The sequence below is a fragment of the Dromaius novaehollandiae genome, unplaced genomic scaffold (genome assembly GCF_036370855.1).
Source record: "Dromaius novaehollandiae isolate bDroNov1 unplaced genomic scaffold, bDroNov1.hap1 HAP1_SCAFFOLD_38, whole genome shotgun sequence".
In the NCBI taxonomy this organism is placed as follows: Eukaryota; Metazoa; Chordata; class Aves; order Casuariiformes; family Dromaiidae; genus Dromaius; species Dromaius novaehollandiae.
The window spans coordinates 427,217-446,596 of record NW_026991341.1 but is presented as its reverse complement, the minus strand read 5'-3'; positions in this window follow the sequence as shown (position 1 = coordinate 446,596).

Below are 19,380 nucleotides of genomic sequence, written 5' to 3'. Positions count from 1 at the left end.
CATGGCTGCTGGCTGTGCTTGTGAGGTCACAGCAGCCTGAATGCCTCCAAGACCAGTATCAGGGTCATGGCTGCTGGCTGTGCTTGTGAGGTCACAGCAGACTCAGTGCCTCCTAGGTTATCTCCATTGCCCCCTGCTGGCTGTGTTGTGAGGTCACAGCAGCCTCAGTGGCTCCTCTGCCAGTGTCAGGCTCATGGCTGCTGGCTGTGCTTCTGAGGTCACAGCAGACTCAGTGTCTCTGTGGATAGTGCCATGCTCATGGCTGCTGGCTGTGCTTTTGAGGTCACAGCAGACTCAGTGCCTCTCAGGCCAGTATCAGGCTCATGGCTGCTGGCTGTGCTTGTGACGTCACAGCAGCCTGATTGCCTCCTAGGCCAGTGGCAGGCTCTTGGCTGCTGGTTGTGCTTGTGACGTCACAGCAGCCTCAGTGCCTCTGAGGCCAGTGGCAGTCTCATGGCTGCTGGCTGTGCTTGTGAGGTCACAGAAGCCTCAGTGCCTCCTCTGCCAGTGGCAGGCTCATGGCTGCTGGCTGTGCTTGTGAGGTCACAGCAGCCTCAGTGCCTCCTAGGTTAGTGTCCATCATCCCCTACTGGCTGTGCTTGTGAGGTCACAGCAGACTCAGTGCCTCATAGTTTAGTGTCCAGCGCCCCCTGCTGGCTCTGCTTGTGAGGTCACAGCAGACTCAGCGCCTTCCAGGCCAGTATAAGGCTCATGGCTGCTGGCTGTGCTTGTGACGTCAAAGCAGCCTGAGTGCCTCCTAGGCCCGTGGCAGGCTCATGGCTGCTGGCTGTGCTTGTGAGGTCACAGCAGCCTCAGTGCCTCTGAGGCCAGTGGCAGTCTCATGGCTGCTGGCTGTGCTTGTGACGTCACAGAAGCCTCAGTGCCTCTGAGGTCAGTGGCAGTCTCACGGCTGCTGGCTGTGCTTGTGAGGTCACAGCAGACTCAGTGCCTCCTAGGTTAGTGTCCATCACCCCCTACTGGCTCTGCTTGTGAGATCACAGCAGACTCAGTGCCTCAATAGTTAGTGTCCAGCGCCCCCTGCTGGCTCTGCTTGTGAGGTCACAGCAGACTCAGTGCCTCATACCCCAGCATCAGGCTCATGGCTGCTGGCTGTGCTTGTGACATCACAGCAGCCTCAGTGCCTCCTCTGCCAGTGCCATGCTCATGGCTGCTGGCTGTGCTTCTGAGATCACAGCAGGCTGATTGCCTCCTAGGCCAATGGCAGGCTTATGGCTGCTGGCTGTGATTGTGAGGTCACAGAAGCCTCAGTGCCTCTGAGGCCAGTGGCAGTCTCATGGCTGCTGGCTGTGCTTGTGACGTCACAGCAGCCTCAGTGCCTCTCAAGCCACTATCATGCTCATGGCTGCTGGCTGTGCTTGTGAGGTCACAGCAGACTCAGTGTCTCTGTGGATAGTGCCATGCTCATGGCTGCTGGCTGTGCTTTTGAGGTCACAGCAGACTCAGTGCCTCTCAGGCCAGTATCAGGCTCATGGCTGCTGGCTGTGCTTGTGACGTCACAGCAGCCTGATTGCCTCCTAGGCCAGTGGCAGGCTCATGGCTGCTGGTTGTGCTTGTGACGTCACAGCAGCCTCAGTGCCTCCTCTGCCAGTGGCAGGCTCATGGCTGCTGGCTGTGCTTGTGAGGTCACAGCAGCCTCAGTGCCTCCTAGGTTAGTGTCCATCACCCCCTACTGGCTGTGCTTGTGAGGTCACAGCAGACTCAGTGCCTCATACTTTAGTGTCCAGCTCCCCCTGCTGGCTCTGCTTGTGAGGTCACAGCAGACTCAGCGCCTTCCAGGCCAGTATCAGGCTCATGGCTGCTGGCTGTGCTTGTGACGTCACAGCAGCCTCAGTGCCTCTGAGGCCAGTGGCAGTCTCATGGCTGCTGGCTGTGCTTGTGAGGTCACAGCAGACTCAGTGGCTCCTAGGTTAGTGTACATTGCCCCCTGCTGGCTGTGCTTGTGAGATCACAGCAGACTCAGTGCCTCAATAGTTAGTGTCCAGCGCCCCCTGCTGGCTCTGCTTGTGAGGTCACAGCAGACTCAGTGCCTCTCAGGCCAGTATCAGGCTCATGGCTGCTGGCTGTGCTTGTGAGGTCACAGCAGCCTGAATGCCTCCTAGACCAGTGTCAGGGTCATGGCTGCTGGCTGTGCTTCTGAGGTTACAGCAGCCTGAATGCCTCCTATGCCAGTGGCAGGCTCCTGGCTGCTGGCTATGCTTGTGAAGTCACAGCAGCCTCAGTGCCTCCTAGGTTAATGTCCATCACCCCCTACTGGCTGTGCTTGTGAGGTCACAGCAGACTCAGTGCCTCATAGTTTAGTGTCCAGCGCCCCCTGCTGGCTCTGCTTGTGAGGTCACAGCAGACTCAGCGCCTTCCAGGCCAGTATCAGGCTCATGGCTGCTGGCTGTGCTTGTGACGTCACAGCAGCCTGAGTGCCTCCTAGGCCCGTGGCAGGCTCATGGCTGCTGGCTGTGCTTGTGAGGTCACAGCAGCCTCAGTGCCTCTGAGGCCAGTGGCAGTCTCATGGCTGCTGGCTGTGCTTGTGACATCACAGAAGCCTCAGTGCCTCTGAGGTCAGTGGCAGTCTCATGGCTGCTGGCTGTGCTTGTGAGGTCACAGCAGACTCAGTGCCTCCTAGGTTAGTGTCCATCACCCCCTACTGGCTCTGCTTGTGACGTCACAGCAGACTCAGTGCCTGCTAGGTTATCTCCAGTGCCCCCTGCTGGCTGTGTTGTGAGGTCACAGCAGCCTCAGTGGCTCCTCTGCCAGTGTCAGGCTCATGGCTGCTGGCTGTGCTTGTGAGGTCACAGCAGACTCAGTGTCTCTGTGGATAGTGCCATGCTCATGGCTGCTGGCTGTGCTTTTGAGGTCACAGCAGACTCAGTGCCTCTCAGGCCAGTATCAGGCTCATGGCTGCTGGCTGTGCTTGTGACGTCACAGCAGCCTGAGTGCCTCCTAGGCCAGTGGCAGGCTCATGGCTGCTGGCTGTGCTTGTGACGTCACAGCAGCCTCAGTGCCTCTGAGGCCAGTGGCAGTCTCATGGCTGCTGGCTGTGCTTGTGAGGTCAGAGAAGCCTCAGTGCCTCTGAGGCCAGTGGCAGGCTCATGGCTGCTGGCTGTGATTGTGAGGTCACAGCAGCCTCAGTGCCTCCTAGGTTAGTGTCCATCACCCCCTACTGGCTGTGCTTGTGAGGTCACAGCAGACTCAGTGCCTCATACTTTAGTGTCCAGCTCCCCCTGCTGGCTCTGCTTGTGAGGTCACAGCAGACTCAGCGCCTTCCAGGCCAGTATCAGGCTCATGGCTGCTGGCTGTGCTTGTGACGTCACAGCAGCCTCAGTGCCTCCTCTGCCAGTGCCATGCTCATGGCTGCTGGCTGTGCTTGTGAGGTCACAGCAGACTCAGTGCCTCTCAGGCCAATATCAGGCTCATGGCTGCTGGCTGTGCTTGTGAGGTCACAGCAGCCTGAATGCCTCCTAGACCAGTGTCAGGGTCATGGCTGCTGGCTGTGCTTCTGAGGTCACAGCAGCCTGAATGCCTCCTATGCCAGTGGCAGGCTCCTGGCTGCTGGCTGTGCTTGTGACGTCACAGCAGCCTCAGTGCCTCTGAGGTCAGTGGCAGTCTCATGGCTGCTGGCTGTGCTTGTGAGGTCACAGCAGACTCAGTGCCTCCTAGGTTAATGTCCATCACCCCCTACTGGCTGTGCTTGTGAGGTCACAGCAGACTCATTGCCTCATAGTTTAGTGTCCAGCTCCCCCTGCTGGCTCTGCTTGTGAGGTCACAGCAGCCTCAGTGCCTCTCAGGCCAGCATCAGGCTCATGGCTGCTGGCTGTGCTTGTGAGGTCACAGCAGCCTGAATGCCTCCTAGACCAGTGTCAGGGTCATGGCTGCTGGCTGTGCTTCTGAGGTCACAGCAGCCTGAATGCCTCCTATGCCAGTGGCAGGCTCATGGCTGCTGGCTGTGATTGTGAGGTCACAGCAGCCTCAGTGCCTCATAGTTTAGTGTCCAGCGTCCCCTGGTGTCTCTGCTTGTGAGGTCACAGCAGCCTCAGTGATTCCCAGGCCAAAATCAGGCTCCTGGCTGCTGGCTATGCTTGTGACGTCACAGCAGCCTCAGTGCCTCTGAGGCCAGTGGCAGTCTCATGGCTGCTGGCTGTGCTTGTGAGGTCACAGCAGACTCAGTGCCTCCTAGGTTAGTGTCCATCGCCCCCTACTGGCTGTGCTTGTGAGGTCACAGCAGACTCAGTGCCTCATAGTTTAGTGTCCAGCGTCCCCTGCTGGCTGTGCTTGTGAGGTCACAGCAGCCCCAGTGCCTCATACCCCAGCATCAGGCTCATGGCTGCTGGCAGTGCTTGTGACATCACAGCAGCCTCAGTGCCTCCTCTGCCAGTGCCATGCTCATGGCTGCTGGCTGTGCTTCTGAGATCACAGCAGCCTGAATGCCTCCTAGGCCAGTGGCAGGCTTATGGCTGCTGGCTGTGATTGTGAGGTCACAGAAGCCTCAGTGCCTCTGAGGCCAGTGGCAGTCTCATGGCTGCTGGCTGTGCTTGTGACGTCACAGCAGCCTCAGTGCCTCTCAAGCCACTATCATGCTCATGGCTGCTGGCTGTGCTTGTGAGGTCACAGCAGACTCAGTGTCTCTGTGGATAGTGCCATGCTCATGGCTGCTGGCTGTGCTTTTGAGGTCACAGCAGACTCAGTGCCTCTCAGGCCAGTATCAGGCTCATGGCTGCTGGCTGTGCTTGTGACGTCACAGCAGCCTGATTGCCTCCTAGGCCAGTGGCAGGCTCATGGCTGCTGGTTGTGCTTGTGACGTCACAGCAGCCTCAGTGCCTCTGAGGCCAGTGGCAGTCTCATGGCTGCTGGCTGTGCTTGTGAGGTCACAGAAGCCTCAGTGCCTCCTCTGCCAGTGGCAGGCTCATGGCTGCTGGCTGTGCTTGTGAGGTCACAGCAGCCTCAGTGCCTCCTAGGTTAGTGTCCATCACCCCCTACTGGCTGTGCTTGTGAGGTCACAGCAGACTCAGTTCCTCATACTTTAGTGTCCAGCGCCCCCTGCTGGCTCTGCTTGTGAGGTCACAGCAGACTCGGCGCATTCCAGGCCAGTATCAGGCTCATGGCTGCTGGCTGTGCTTGTGACGTCACAGCAGCCTCAGTGCCTCCTCTGCCAGTGCCATGCTCATGGCTGCTGGCTGTGCTTGTGAGGTCACAGCAGCCTGAATGCCTCCTCTGCCAGTGGCAGTCTCATGGCTGCTGGCTGTGCTTCTGAGGTCACAGCAGCCTGAATGCCTCCTCTGCCAGTGGCAGTCTCATGGCTGCTGGCTGTGCTTGTAAGGTCACAGCAGCCTCAGTGTCTCCTAGGTTAGTGTCCATCACCCCCTACTGGCTGTGCTTGTGAGGTCACAGCAGACTCAGTGCCTCATAGTTTAGTGTCCAGCTCCCCCTGGTGTCTCTGCTTGTGAGGTCACAGCAGACTCAGCGCCTTCCAGGCCAGTATCAGGCTCATGGCTGCTGGCTGTGCTTGTGACGTCACAGCAGCCTCAGTGCCTCTCAAGCCACTATCATGCTCATGGCTGCTGGCTGTGCTTGTGAGGTCACAGCAGACTCAGTGTCTCTGTGGATAGTGCCATGCTCATGGCTGCTGGCTGTGCTTTTGAGGTCACAGCAGACTCAGTGCCTCTCAGGCCAGTATCAGGCTCATGGCTGCTGGCTGTGCTTGTGACGTCACAGCAGCCTGATTGCCTCCTAGGCCAGTGGCAGGCTCATGGCTGCTGGTTGTGCTTGTGACGTCACAGCAGCCTCAGTGCCTCTGAGGCCAGTGGCAGTCTCATGGCTGCTGGCTGTGCTTGTGAGGTCACAGAAGCCTCAGTGCCTCCTCTGCCAGTGGCAGGCTCATGGCTGCTGGCTGTGCTTGTGAGGTCACAGCAGCCTCAGTGCCTCCTAGGTTAGTGTCCATCACCCCCTACTGGCTGTGCTTGTGAGGTCACAGCAGACTCAGTGCCTCATACTTTAGTGTCCAGCGCCCCCTGCTGGCTCTGCTTGTGAGGTCACAGCAGACTCAGTGCCTCTCAGGCCAGTATCAGGCTCATGGCTGCTGGCTGTGCTTGTGAGGTCACAGCAGCCTGAATGCCTCCTAGACCAGTGTCAGGGTCATGGCTGCTGGCTGTGCTTCTGAGGTTACAGCAGCCTGAATGCCTCCTATGCCAGTGGCAGGCTCCTGGCTGCTGGCTATGCTTGTGAAGTCACAGCAGCCTCAGTGCCTCCTAGGTTAATGTCCATCACCCCCTACTGGCTGTGCTTGTGAGGTCACAGCAGACTCAGTGCCTCATAGTTTAGTGTCCAGCGCCCCCTGCTGGCTCTGATTGTGAGGTCACAGCAGACTCAGTGCCTCACAGGCCAGTATCAGGCTCATGGCTGCTGGCTGTGCTTGTGAGGTCACAGCAGCCTGAATGCCTCCTAGACCAGTGTCAGGGTCATGGCTGCTGGCTGTGCTTCTGAGGTCACAGCAGCCTGAATGCCTCCTATGCCAGTGGCAGGCTCATGGCTGCTGGCTGGGATTGTGACGTCACAGCAGCCTCAGTGCCTCCTAGGTTAGTGTCCATCGCCCCCTACTGGCTGTGCTTGTGAGGTCACAGCAGCCTCAGTGATTCCCAGGCCAAAATCAGGCTCCTGGCTGCTGGCTATGCTTGTGACGTCACAGCAGCCTCAGTGCCTCTGAGGCCAGTGGCAGTCTCATGGCTCCTGGCTGTGCTTGTGAGGTCACAGCAGCCTCAGTGCCTCCTAGGTTAGTGTCCATCGCCCCCTACTGGCTGTGCTTGTGAGGTCACAGCAGACTCAGTGCCTCAGTTTAGTGTCCAGCGTCCCATGCTGCCTCTGCTTGTGAGATCACAGCAGACTCAGTGCCTCAATAGTTAGTGTCCAGCGCCCCCTGCTGGCTGTGCTTGTGAGGTCACAGCAGCCTCAGTGCCTCATACCCCAGCATCAGGCTCATGGCTGCTGGCTGTGTTTGTGACGTCACAGCAGCCTCAGTGCCTCCTCTGCCAGTGCCATGCTCATGGCTGCTGGCTGTGCTTGTGACGTCACAGCAGCCTCAGTGCCTCCTAGGCCAGTGGCAGGCTCATGGCTGCTGGTTGTGCTTGTGACGTCACAGCAGACTCAGCGCCTTCCAGGCCAGTATCAGGCTCATGGCTGCTGGCTGTGCTTGTGAGGTCACAGCAGCCTCAGTGCCTCCTAGGCCAGTGCCATGCTCATGGCTGCTGGCTGTGCTTGTGAGGTCACAGCAGCCTCAGTGCCTCTCAGGCCAATATCAGGCTCATGTCTGCTGGCTGTGCTTGTGAGGTCACAGCAGCCTGAATGCCTCCTAGACCAGTGTCAGGGTCATGGCTGCTGGCTGTGCTTCTGAGGTCACAGCAGCCTGAATGCCTCCTATGCCAGTGGCAGGCTCATGGCTGCTGGCTGTGCTTGTGACGTCACAGCAGCCTCAGTGCCTCTGAGGCCAGTGGCAGTCTCATGGCTGCTGGCTGTGCTTGTGAGGTCACAGAAGCCTCAGTGCCTCCTCTGCCAGTGGCAGGCTCATGGCTGCTGGCTCTGCTTGTGAGGTCACAGCAGACTCAGTGGCTCCTAGGTTAGTGTCCATCGCCCCCTACTGGCTGTGCTTGTGAGGTCACAGCAGGCTCAGTGCCTCATACTTTAGTGTCCAGCGTCCCCTGCTGGCTCTGCTTGTGAGGTCACAGCAGACTCAGTGCCTCTCAGGCCAGTATCAGGCTCATGGCTGCTGGCTGTGCTTGTGAGGTCACAGCAGCCTGAATGCCTCCTAGACCAGTGTCAGGGTCATGGCTGCTGGCTGTGCTTGTGAGGTCACAGCAGACTCAGTGCCTCATAGTTCAGTGTCCAGCGTCCCCTGCTGCCTCTGCTTGTGAGATCACAGCAGACTCAGTGCCTCAATAGATAGTGTCCAGCGCCCCCTGCTGGCTGTGCTTGTGAGCTCACACCAGCCTCAGTGCCTCATACCCCAGCATCAGGCTCATGGCTGCTGGCTGTGCTTGTGACGTCACAGCAGCCTCAGTGCCTCCTCTGCCAGTGCCATGCTCATGGCTGCTGGCTGTGCTTCTGAGATCACAGCAGCCTGAATGCCTCCTAGGTCAGTGGCAGGCTTATGGCTGCTGGCTGTGCTTGTGAGGTCACAGAAGCCTCAGTGCCTCCTCTGCCAGTGGCAGTCTCATGGCTGCTGGCTGTGCTTGTGAGGTCACAGCAGCCTCAGTGCCTCTCAAGCCAGTATCATGCTCATGGCTGCTGGCTGTGCTTGTGAGGTCACAGCAGCCTGAATGCCTCCAAGACCAGTATCAGGGTCATGGCTGCTGGCTGTGCTTGTGAGGTCACAGCAGACTCAGTGCCTGCTAGGTTATCTCCAGTGCCCCCTGCTGGCTGTGTTGTGAGGTCACAGCAGCCTCAGTGGCTCCTCTGCCAGTGTCAGGCTCATGGCTGCCGGCTGTGCTTGTGAGGTCACAGCAGACTCAGTGTCTCTGTGGATAGTGCCATGCTCATGGCTGCTGGCTGTGCTTTTGAGGTCACAGCAGACTCAGTGCCTCTCAGGCCAGTATCAGGCTCATGGCTGCTGGCTGTGCTTGTGACGTCACAGCAGCCTGATTGCCTCCTAGGCCAGTGGCAGGCTCTTGGCTGCTGGTTGTGCTTGTGACGTCACAGCAGCCTCAGTGCCTCTGAGGCCAGTGGCAGTCTCATGGCTGCTGGCTGTGCTTGTGAGGTCACAGAAGCCTCAGTGCCTCCTCTGCCAGTGGCAGGCTCATGGCTGCTGGCTGTGATTGTGAGGTCACAGCAGCCTCAGTGCCTCCTAGGTTAGTGTCCATCACCCCCTACTGGCTGTGCTTGTGAGGTCACAGCAGATTCAGTGCCTCATATTTTAGTGTCCAGCGCCCCCTGCTGGCTCTGCTTGTGAGGTCACAGCAGACTCGTCCCCTTCCAGGCCAGTATCAGGCTCATGGCTGCTGGCTGTGCTTGTGACGTCACAGCAGCCTCAGTGCCTCCTCTGCCAGTGCCATGCTCATGGCTGCTGGCTGTGCTTGTGAGGTCACAGCAGACTCAGTGCCTCATACTTTAGTGTCCAGCTCCCCCTGCTGGCTGTGCTTGTGAGGTCACAGCAGACTCAGCGCCTTCCAGGCCAGTATCAGGCTCATGGCTGCTGGCTGTGCTTGTGAGGTCACAGCAGCCTCAGTGCCTCCTCTGCCAGTGCCATGCTCATGGCTGCTGGCTGTGCTTGTGAGGTCACAGCAGCCTCAGTGCCTCTCAGGCCAATATCAGGCTCATGGCTGCTGGCTGTGCTTGTGAGGTCACAGCAGCCTGAGGTCACAGCAGCCTCAGTGCCTCATAGTTCAGTGTCCAGCGTCCCCTGCTGGCTCTGCTTGTGAGGTCACAGCAGGCTCAGTGCCTCAAAAGTTAGTGTGCAGCGCCCCCTGCTGGCTGTGCTCGTGAACTCACAGCAGCCTGAATGCCTCCTAGACCAGTGTCAGGGTCATGGCTGCTGGCTGTGCTTGTGAGGTCACACAAGCCTGAATGCCTCCTATGCCAGTGGCAGTCTCATGGCTGCTGGCTGGGATTGTGAGGTCACAGCAGACTCAGTGCCGCATAGTTTAGTGTCCAGCGTCCCCTGCTGGCTGTGCTTGTGAGGTCACAGCAGACTCAGTGTCTCTCAGGCCAATATCAGGCTTCTGGCTGCTGGCTGTGCTTGTAACCTCACAGCAGCCTGAGTGCCTCCTAGGCCCGTGGCAGGCTCATGGCTGCTGGCTGTGCTTGTGACGTCACAGCAGCCTCAGTGCCTCTGAGGCCAGTGGCAGTCTCATGGCTGCTGGCTGTGCTTGTGACGTCACAGAAGCCTCAGTGCCTCTGAGGCCAGTGGCAGTCTCATGGCTGCTGGCTGTGCTTGTGAGGTCACAGCAGACTCAGTGCCTCCTAGGTTAGTGTCCATCACCCCCTACTGGCTGTGCTTGTGAGGTCACAGCAGACTCAGTGCCTGCTAGGTTATCTCCAGTGCCCCCTGCTGGCTGTGTTGTGAGGTCACAGCAGCCTCAGTGGCTCCTCTGCCAGTGTCAGGCTCATGGCTGCTGGCTGTGCTTGTGAGGTCACAGCAGACTCAGTGTCTCTGTGGATAGTGCCATGCTCATGGCTGCTGGCTGTGCTTTTGAGGTCACAGCAGACTCAGTGCCTCTCAGGCCAGTATCAGGCTCATGGCTGCTGGCTGTGCTTGTGACGTCACAGCAGCCTGATTGCCTCCTAGGCCAGTGGCAGGCTCTTGGCTGCTGGTTGTGCTTGTGACGTCACAGCAGCCTCAGTGCCTCTGAGGCCAGTGGCAGTCTCATGGCTGCTGGCTGTGCTTGTGAGGTCAGAGAAGCCTCAGTGCCTCCTCTGCCAGTGGCAGGCTCATGGCTGCTGGCTGTGATTGTGAGGTCACAGCAGCCTCAGTGCCTCCTAGGTTAGTGTCCATCACCCCCTACTGGCTGTGCTTGTGAGGTCACAGCAGACTCAGTGCCTCATACTTTAGTGTCCAGCGCCCCCTGCTGGCTCTGCTTGTGAGGTCACAGCAGACTCGGCGCATTCCAGGCCAGTATCAGGCTCATGGCTGCTGGCTGTGCTTGTGACGTCACAGCAGCCTCAGTGCCTCCTCTGCCAGTGCCATGCTCATGGCTGCTGGCTGTGCTTGTGAGGTCACAGCAGCCTCAGTGCCTCTCAGGCCAATATCAGGCTCATGGCTGCTGGCTGTGCTTGTGACGTCACACAAGCCTGAATGCCTCCTAGACCAGTGTCAGGGTCATGGCTGCTGGCTGTGCTTCTGAGGTCACAGCAGCCTGAATGCCTCCTATGCCAGTGGCAGGCTCCTGGCTGCTGGCTGTGCTTGTGACGTCACAGCAGCCTCAGTGCCTCTGAGGTCAGTGGCAGTCTCATGGCTGCCGGCTGTGCTTGTGAGGTCACAGCAGACTCAGTGCCTCCTAGGTTAATGTCCATCACCCCCTACTGGCTGTGCTTGTGAGGTCACAGCAGACTCAGTGCCTCATAGTTTAGTGTCCAGCTCCCCCTGCTGGCTCTGCTTGTGAGGTCACAGCAGCCTCAGTGCCTCTCAGGCCAGCATCAGGCTCATGGCTGCTGGCTGTGCTTGTGAGGTCACAGCAGCCTGAATGCCTCCTAGACCAGTGTCAGGGTCATGGCTGCTGGCTGTGCTTCTGAGGTCACAGCAGCCTGAATGCCTCCTATGCCAGTGGCAGGCTCATGGCTGCTGGCTGTGATTGTGAGGTCACAGCAGCCTCAGTGCCTCATAGTTTAGGGTCCAGCGTCCCCTGGTGTCTCTGCTTGTGAGGTCACAGCAGCCTCAGTGATTCCCAGGCCAAAATCAGGCTCATGGCTGCTGGCTATGCTTGTGACGTCACAGCAGCCTCAGTGCCTCTGAGGCCAGTGGCAGTCTCATGGCTGCTGGCTGTGCTTGTGAGGTCACAGCAGCCTCAGTGCCTCCTAGGTTAGTGTCCATCGCCCCCTACTGGCTGTGCTTGTGAGGTCACAGCAGACTCAGTGCCTCATAGTTTAGTGTCCAGCGTCCCCTGCTGCCTCTGCTTGTGAGATCACAGCAGACTCAGTGCCTCAAAAGTTAGTGTCCAGCGCCCCCTGCTGACTGTGCTTGTGAGGTCACAGCAGCCCCAGTGCCTCATACCCCAGCATCAGGCTCATGGCTGCTGGCTGTGCTTGTGACGTCACAGCAGCCTCAGTGCCTCCTCTGCCAGTGCCATGCTCATGGCTGCTGGCTGTGCTTCTGAGATCACAGCAGCCTGAATGCCTCCTAGGCCAGTGGCAGGCTTATGGCTGCTGGCTGTGCTTGTGAGGTCACAGAAGCCTCAGTGCCTCTGAGGCCAGTGGCAGTCTCATGGCTGCTGGCTGTGCTTGTGACGTCACAGCAGCCTCAGTGCCTCTCAAGCCACTATCATGCTCATGGCTGCTGGCTGTGCTTGTGAGGTCACAGCAGACTCAGTGTCTCTGTGGATAGTGCCATGCTCATGGCTGCTGGCTGTGCTTTTGAGGTCACAGCAGACTCAGTGCCTCTCAGGCCAGTATCAGGCTCATGGCTGCTGGCTGTGCTTGTGACGTCACAGCAGCCTGATTGCCTCCTAGGCCAGTGGCAGGCTCATGGCTGCTGGTTGTGCTTGTGACGTCACAGCAGCCTCAGTGCCTCTGAGGCCAGTGGCAGTCTCATGGCTGCTGGCTGTGCTTGTGAGGTCACAGCAGCCTCAGTGCCTCCTCTGCCAGTGGCAGTCTCATGGCTGCTGGCTGTGCTTGTGAGGTCACAGCAGACTCAGTGGCTCCTAGGTTAGTGTCCATCGCCCCCTGCTGGCTGTGCTTGTGAGATCACAGCAGACTCAGTGCCTCAATAGTTAGTGTCCAGCGCCCCCTGCTGGCTCTGCTTGTGAGGTCACAGCAGACTCAGTGCCTCTCAGGCCAGTATCAGGCTCATGGCTGCTGGCTGTGCTTGTGAGGTCACAGCAGCCTGAATGCCTCCTAGACCAGTGTCAGGGTCATGGCTGCTGGCTGTGCTTCTGAGGTCACAGCAGCCTGAATGCCTCCTATGCCAGTGGCAGGCTCCTGGCTGCTGGCTATGCTTGTGACGTCACAGCAGCCTCAGTGCCTCTGAGGTCAGTGGCAGTCTCATGGCTGCTGGCTGTGCTTGTGAAGCCACAGCAGCCTCAGTGCCTCCTAGGTTAATGTCCATCACCCCCTACTGGCTGTGCTTGTGAGGTCACAGCAGACTCAGTGCCTCATAGTTTAGTGTCCAGCTCCCCCTGCTGGCTCTGCTTGTGAGGTCACAGCAGACTCAGTGTCTCTCAGGCCAGCATCAGGCTCATGGCTGCTGGCTGTGCTTGTGAGGTCACAGCAGCCTGAATGCCTCCTAGACCAGTGTCAGGGTCATGGCTGCTGGCTGTGCTTCTGAGGTCACAGCAGCCTGAATGCCTCCTATGCCAGTGGCAGGCTCATGGCTGCTGGCTGTGCTTGTGAGGTCACAGCAGCCTCAGTGCCTCATAGTTTAGTGTCCAGCGTCCCCTGGTGTCTCTGCTTGTGAGGTCACAGCAGCCTCAGTGATTCCCAGGCCAAAATCAGGCTCATGGCTGCTGGCTATGCTTGTGACGTCACAGCAGCCTCAGTGCCTCTGAGGCCAGTGGCAGTCTCATGGCTGCTGGCTGTGCTTGTGAGGTCACAGCAGCCTCAGTGCCTCCTAGGTTAGTGTCCATCGCCCCCTACTGGCTGTGCTTGTGAGGTCACAGCAGACTCAGTGCCTCATAGTTTAGTGTCCAGCGTCCCATGCTGCCTCTGCTTGTGAGATCACAGCAGACTCAGTGCCTCAATAGTTAGTGTCCAGCGCCCCCTGCTGGCTGTGCTTGTGAGGTCACAGCAGCCCCAGTGCCTCATACCCCAGCATCAGGCTCATGGCTGCTGGCTGTGCTTGTGACATCACAGCAGCCTCAGTGCCTCCTCTGCCAGTGCCATGCTCATGGCTGCTGGCTGTGCTTCTGAGATCACAGCAGCCTGAATGCCTCCTAGGCCAGTGGCAGGCTTATGGCTGCTGGCTGTGCTTGTGAGGTCACAGAAGCCTCAGTGCCTCTGAGGCCAGTGGCAGTCTCATGGTTGCTGGCTGTGCTTGTGACGTCACAGCAGCCTCAGTGCCTCTCAAGCCACTATCATGCTCATGGCTGCTGGCTGTGCTTGTGAGGTCACAGCAGACTCAGTGTCTCTGTGGATAGTGCCATGCTCATGGCTGCTGGCTGTGCTTTTGAGGTCACAGCAGACTCAGTGCCTCTCAGGCCAGTATCAGGCTCATGGCTGCTGGCTGTGCTTGTGACGTCACAGCAGCCTGATTGCCTCCTAGGCCAGTGGCAGGCTCATGGCTGCTGGTTGTGCTTGTGACGTCACAGCAGCCTCAGTGCCTCTGAGGCCAGTGGCAGTCTCATGGCTGCTGGCTGTGCTTGTGAGGTCACAGCAGCCTCAGTGCCTCCTCTGCCAGTGGCAGTCTCATGGCTGCTGGCTGTGCTTGTGAGGTCACAGCAGACTCAGTGGCTCCTAGGTTAGCGTCCATCGCCCCCTGCTGGCTGTGCTTGTGAGATCACAGCAGACTCAGTTCCTCAATAGTTAGTGTCCAGCGCCCCCTGCTGGCTCTGCTTGTGAGGTCACAGCAGACTCAGTGCCTCTCAGGCCAGTATCAGGCTCATGGCTGCTGGCTGTGCTTGTGAGGTCACAGCAGCCTGAATGCCTCCTAGACCAGTGTCAGGGTCATGGCTGCTGGCTGTGCTTCTGAGGTTACAGCAGCCTGAATGCCTCCTATGCCAGTGGCAGGCTCCTGGCTGCTGGCTATGCTTGTGACGTCACAGCAGCCTCAGTGCCTCTGAGGTCAGTGGCAGTCTCATGGCTGCTGGCTGTGCTTGTGAAGCAACAGCAGCCTCAGTGCCTCCTAGGTTAATGTCCATCACCCCCTACTGGCTGTGCTTGTGAGGTCACAGCAGACTCAGTGCCTCATAGTTTAGTGTCCAGCGCCCCCTGCTGGCTCTGATTGTGAGGTCACAGCAGACTCAGTGCCTCACAGGCCAGCATCAGGCTCATGGCTGCTGGCTCTGCCTGTGAGGTCACAGCAGCCTGAATGCCTCCTAGACCAGTGTCAGGGTCATGGCTGCTGGCTGTGCTTCTGAGGTCACAGCAGCCTGAATGCCTCCTATGCCAGGGGCAGGCTCATGGCTGCTGGCTGTGATTGTGAGGTCACAGCAGCCTCAGTGCCTCCTAGGTTAGTGTCCATCACCCCCTACTGGCTGTGCTTGTGAGGTCACAGCAGCCTCAGTGATCCCCAGGCCAAAATCAGGCTCATGGCTGCTGGCTATGTTTGTGACGTCTCAGCAGCCTCAGTGCCTCTGAGGCCAGTGGCAGTCTCATGGCTGCTGGCTGTGCTTGTGAGGTCACAGCAGCCTCAGTGCCTCTCAAGCCAGTATCATGCTCATGGCTGCTGGCTGTGCTTGTGAGGTCACAGCAGCCTGAATGCCTCCAAGACCAGTATCAGGGTCATGGCTGCTGGCTGTGCTTGTGAGGTCACAGCAGCCTCAGTGCCTCCTAGGTTAGTGTCCAGCGTCCCATGCTGCCTCTGCTTGTGAGATCACAGCAGGCTCAGTGCCTCAATACTTAGTGTCCAGCTCCCCTTGCTGGCTGTGCTTGTGAGGTCACAGCAGCCTCAGTGCCTCATACCCCAGCATCAGGCTCATGGCTGCTGGCTGTGCTTGTGAGGTCACAGCAGCCTCAGTGCCTCCTCTGCCAGTGCCATGCTCATGGCTGCTGGCTGTGCTTCTGAGATCACAGCAGCCTGAATGCCTCCTAGGCCAGTGGCAGGCTTATGGCTGCTGGCTGTGATTGTGAAGTCACAGCAGCCTCAGTGCCTCTGAGGCCAGTGGCAGTCTCATGGCTGCTGGCTGTGCTTGTGAGGTCACAGCAGCCTCAGTGCCTCTCAAGCCAGTATCATGCTCATGGTTGCTGGCTGTGCTTGTGAGGTCACAGCAGCCTCAGTGCCTCCAAGACCAGTATCAGGGTCATGGCTGCTGGCTGTGCTTGTGAGGTCACAGCAGACTCAGTGCCTGCTAGGTTATCTCCAGTGCCCCCTGCTGGCTGTGTTGTGAGGTCACAGCAGCCTCAGTGGCTCCTCTGCCAGTGTCAGGCTCATGGCTGCTGGCTGTGCTTGTGAGGTCACAGCAGACTCAGTGTCTCTGTGGATAGTGCCATGCTCATGGCTGCTGGCTGTGTTTTTGAGGTCACAGCAGACTCAGTGCCTCTCAGGCCAGTATCAGGCTCATGGCTGCTGGCTGTGCTTGTGACGTCACAGCAGCCTCAGTGCCTCCTAGGCCAGTGGCAGGCTCATGGCTGCTGGTTGTGCTTGTGACGTCACAGCAGCCTCAGTGCCTCTGAGGTCAGTGGCAGTCTCATGGCTGCTGGCTGTGCTTGTGAGGTCACAGCAGCCTCAGTGCCTCCTAGGTTAATGTCCATCACCCCCTACTGGCTGTGCTTGTGAGGTCACAGCAGACTCAGTGCCTCATAGTTTAGTGTCCAATGCCCCCTGCTGGCTCTGCTTGTGAGGTCACAGCAGCCTCAGTGCCTCTCAGGCCAGCATCAGGCTCATGGCTGCTGGCTGTGCTTGTGAGGTCACAGCAGCCTGAATGCCTCCTAGACCAGTGTCAGGGTCATGGCTGCTGGCTGTGCTTCTGAGGTCACAGCAGCCTGAATGCCTCCTATGCCAGTGGCAGGCTCATGGCTGCTGGCTGTGCTTGTGAGGTTACAGCAGCCTCAGTGCCTCATAGTTTAGTGTCCAGCGTCCCCTGGTGTCTCTGCTTGTGAGGTCACAGCAGCCTCAGTGATTCCCAGGCCAAAATCAGGCTCATGGCTGCTGGCTATGCTTGTGACGTCACAGCAGCCTCACTGCCTCATACCCCAGCATCAGGCTCATGGCTGCTGGCTGGGATTGTGACGTCACAGCAGCCTCAGTGCCTCCTCTGCCAGTGCCATGCTCATGGCTGCTGGCTGTGCTTCTGAGATCACAGCAGCCTGAGTGCCTCCTAGGCCCGTGGCAGGCTCATGGCTGCTGGCTGTGCTTGTGACGTCACAGCAGCCTCAGTGCCTCTGAGGCCAGTGGCAGTCTCATGGCTGCTGGCTGTGCTTGTGACGTCACAGCAGCCTCAGTGCCTCTGAGGCCAGTGGCAGTCTCATGGCTGCTGGCTGTGCTTGAGAGGTCACAGCAGACTCAGTGCCTCCTAGGTTAGTGTCCATCACCCCCTACTGGCTCTGCTTGTGAGGTCACAGCAGCCTCAGTGCCTGCTAGGTTATCTCCAGTGCCCCCTGCTGGCTGTGTTGTGAGGTCACAGCAGCCTCAGTGGCTCCTCTGCCAGTGTCAGGCTCATGGCTGCTGGCTGTGCTTGTGAGGTCACAGCAGACTCAGTGTCTCTGTGGATAGTGCCATGCTCATGGCTGCTGGCTGTGCTTTTGAGGTCACAGCAGACTCAGTGCCTCTCAGGCCAGTATCAGGCTCATGGCTGCTGGCTGTGCTTGTGACGTCACAGCAGCCTGAGTGCCTCCTAGGCCAGTGGCAGGCTCATGGCTGCTGGTTGTGCTTGTGACGTCACAGCAGCCTCAGTGCCTCTGAGGCCAGTGGCAGTCTCATGGCTGCTGGCTGTGCTTGTGAGGTCACAGAAGCCTCAGTGCCTCCTCTGCCAGTGGCAGTCTCATGGCTGCTGGCTGTGATTGTGAGGTCACAGCAGACTCAGTGCCTCCTAGGTTAGTGTCCATCACCCCCTACTGGCTGTGCTTGTGAGGTCACAGCAGCCTCAGTGCCTCATACTTTAGTGTCCAGCTCCCCCTGCTGGCTCTGCTTGTGAGGTCACAGCAGCCTCAGTGCCTCTCAGGCCAGCATCAGGCTCATGGCTGCTGGCTCTGCTTGTGAGGTCACAGCAGCCTGAATGCCTCCTAGACCAGTGTCAGGGTCATGGCTGCTGGCTGTGCTTCTGAGGTCACAGCAGCCTGAATGCCTCCTATGCCAGTGGCAGGCTCATGGCTGCTGGCTGGGATTGTGAGGTCACAGCAGCCTCAGTACCTCATAGTTTAGTGTCCAGCGTCCCCTGGTGTCTCTGCTTGTGAGGTCACAGCAGCCTCAGTGATTCCCAGGCCAAAATCAGGCTCATGGCTGCTGGCTATGCTTGTGACGTCACAGCAGCCTCAGTGCCTCTGAGGCCAGTGGCAGTCTCATGGCTGCTGGCTGTGCTTGTGAGGTCACAGCAGCCTCAGTGCCTCCTAGGTTAGTGTCCATCGCCCCCTACTGGCTGTGCTTGTGAGGTCACAGCAGACTCAGTGCCTCATAGTTTAGTGTCCAGCGTCCCCTGCTGCCTCTGCTTGTGAGATCACAGCAGACTCAGTGCCTCAAAAGTTAGTGTCCAGCGCCCCCTGCTGGCTGTGGTTGTGAGGTCACAGCAGCCTCAGTGCCTCATACCCCAGCATCAGGCTCATGGCTGCTGGCTGTGCTTGTGACGTCACAGCAGCCTCAGTGCCTCCTCTGCCAGTGCCATGCTCATGGCTGCTGGCTGTGCTTCTGAGATCACAGCAGCCTGAATGCCTCCTAGGCCAGTGGCAGGCTTATGGCTGCTGGCTGTGATTGTGAGGTCACAGAAGCCTCAGTGCCTCTGAGGCCAGTGGCAGTCTCATGGCTGCTGGCTGTGCTTGTGAGGTCACAGCAGACTCAGTGTCTCTGTGGATAGTGCCATGCTCATGGCTGCTGGCTGTGCTTTTGAGGTCACAGCAGACTCAGTGCCTCTCAGGCCAGTATCAGGCTCATGGCTGCTGGCTGTGCTTGTGAGGTCACAGCAGCCTGATTGCCTCCTAGGCCAGTGGCAGGCTCATGGCTGCTGGTTGTGCTTGTGACGTCACAGCAGCCTCAGTGCCTCCTCTGCCAGTGGCAGTCTCATGGCTGCTGGCTGTGCTTGTGAGGTCACAGCAGACTCAGTGGCTCCTAGGTTAGTGTCCATCGCCTCCTGCTGGCTGTGCTTGTGAGATCACAGCAGATTCAGTGCCTCAATAGTTAGTGTCCAGCGCCCCCTGCTGGCTCTGCTTGTGAGGTCACAGCAGACTCAGTGCCTCTCAGGCCAGTATCAGGCTCATGGCTGCTGGCTGTGCTTGTGAGGTCACAGCAGCCTGAATGCCTCCTAGACCAGTGTCAGGGTCATGGCTGCTGGCTGTGCTTCTGAGGTTACAGCAGCCTGAATGCCTCCTATGCCAGTGGCAGGCTCCTGGCTGCTGGCTATGCTTGTGACGTCACAGCAGCCTCAGTGCCTCTGAGGTCAGTGGCAGTCTCATGGCTGCTGGCTGTGCTTTTGAAGCCACAGCAGCCTCAGTGCCTCCTAGGTTAATGTCCATCACCCCCTACTGGCTGTGCTTGTGAGGTCACAGCAGCCTCAGTGATTCCCAGGCCAAAATCAGGCTCCTGGCTGCTGGCTATGCTTGTGACGTCACAGCAGCCTGAGTGCCTCCTAGGCCCGTGGCAGTCTCATGGCTGCTGGCTGTGCTTGTGAGGTCACAGCAGCCTCAGTGCCTCCTAGGTTAGTGTCCATCGCCCCCTACTGGCTGTGCTTGTGAGGTCACAGCAGACTCAGTGCCTCAGTTTAGTGTCCAGCATCCCCTGCTGCCTCTGCTTGTGAGATCACAGCAGACTCAGTGCCTCAATAGTTAGTGTCCAGCTCCCCCTGCTGGCTGTGCTTGTGAGGTCACAGCAGCCTCAGTGCCTCATACCCCAGCATCAGGCTCATGGCTGCTGGCTATGCTTGAGACGTCACA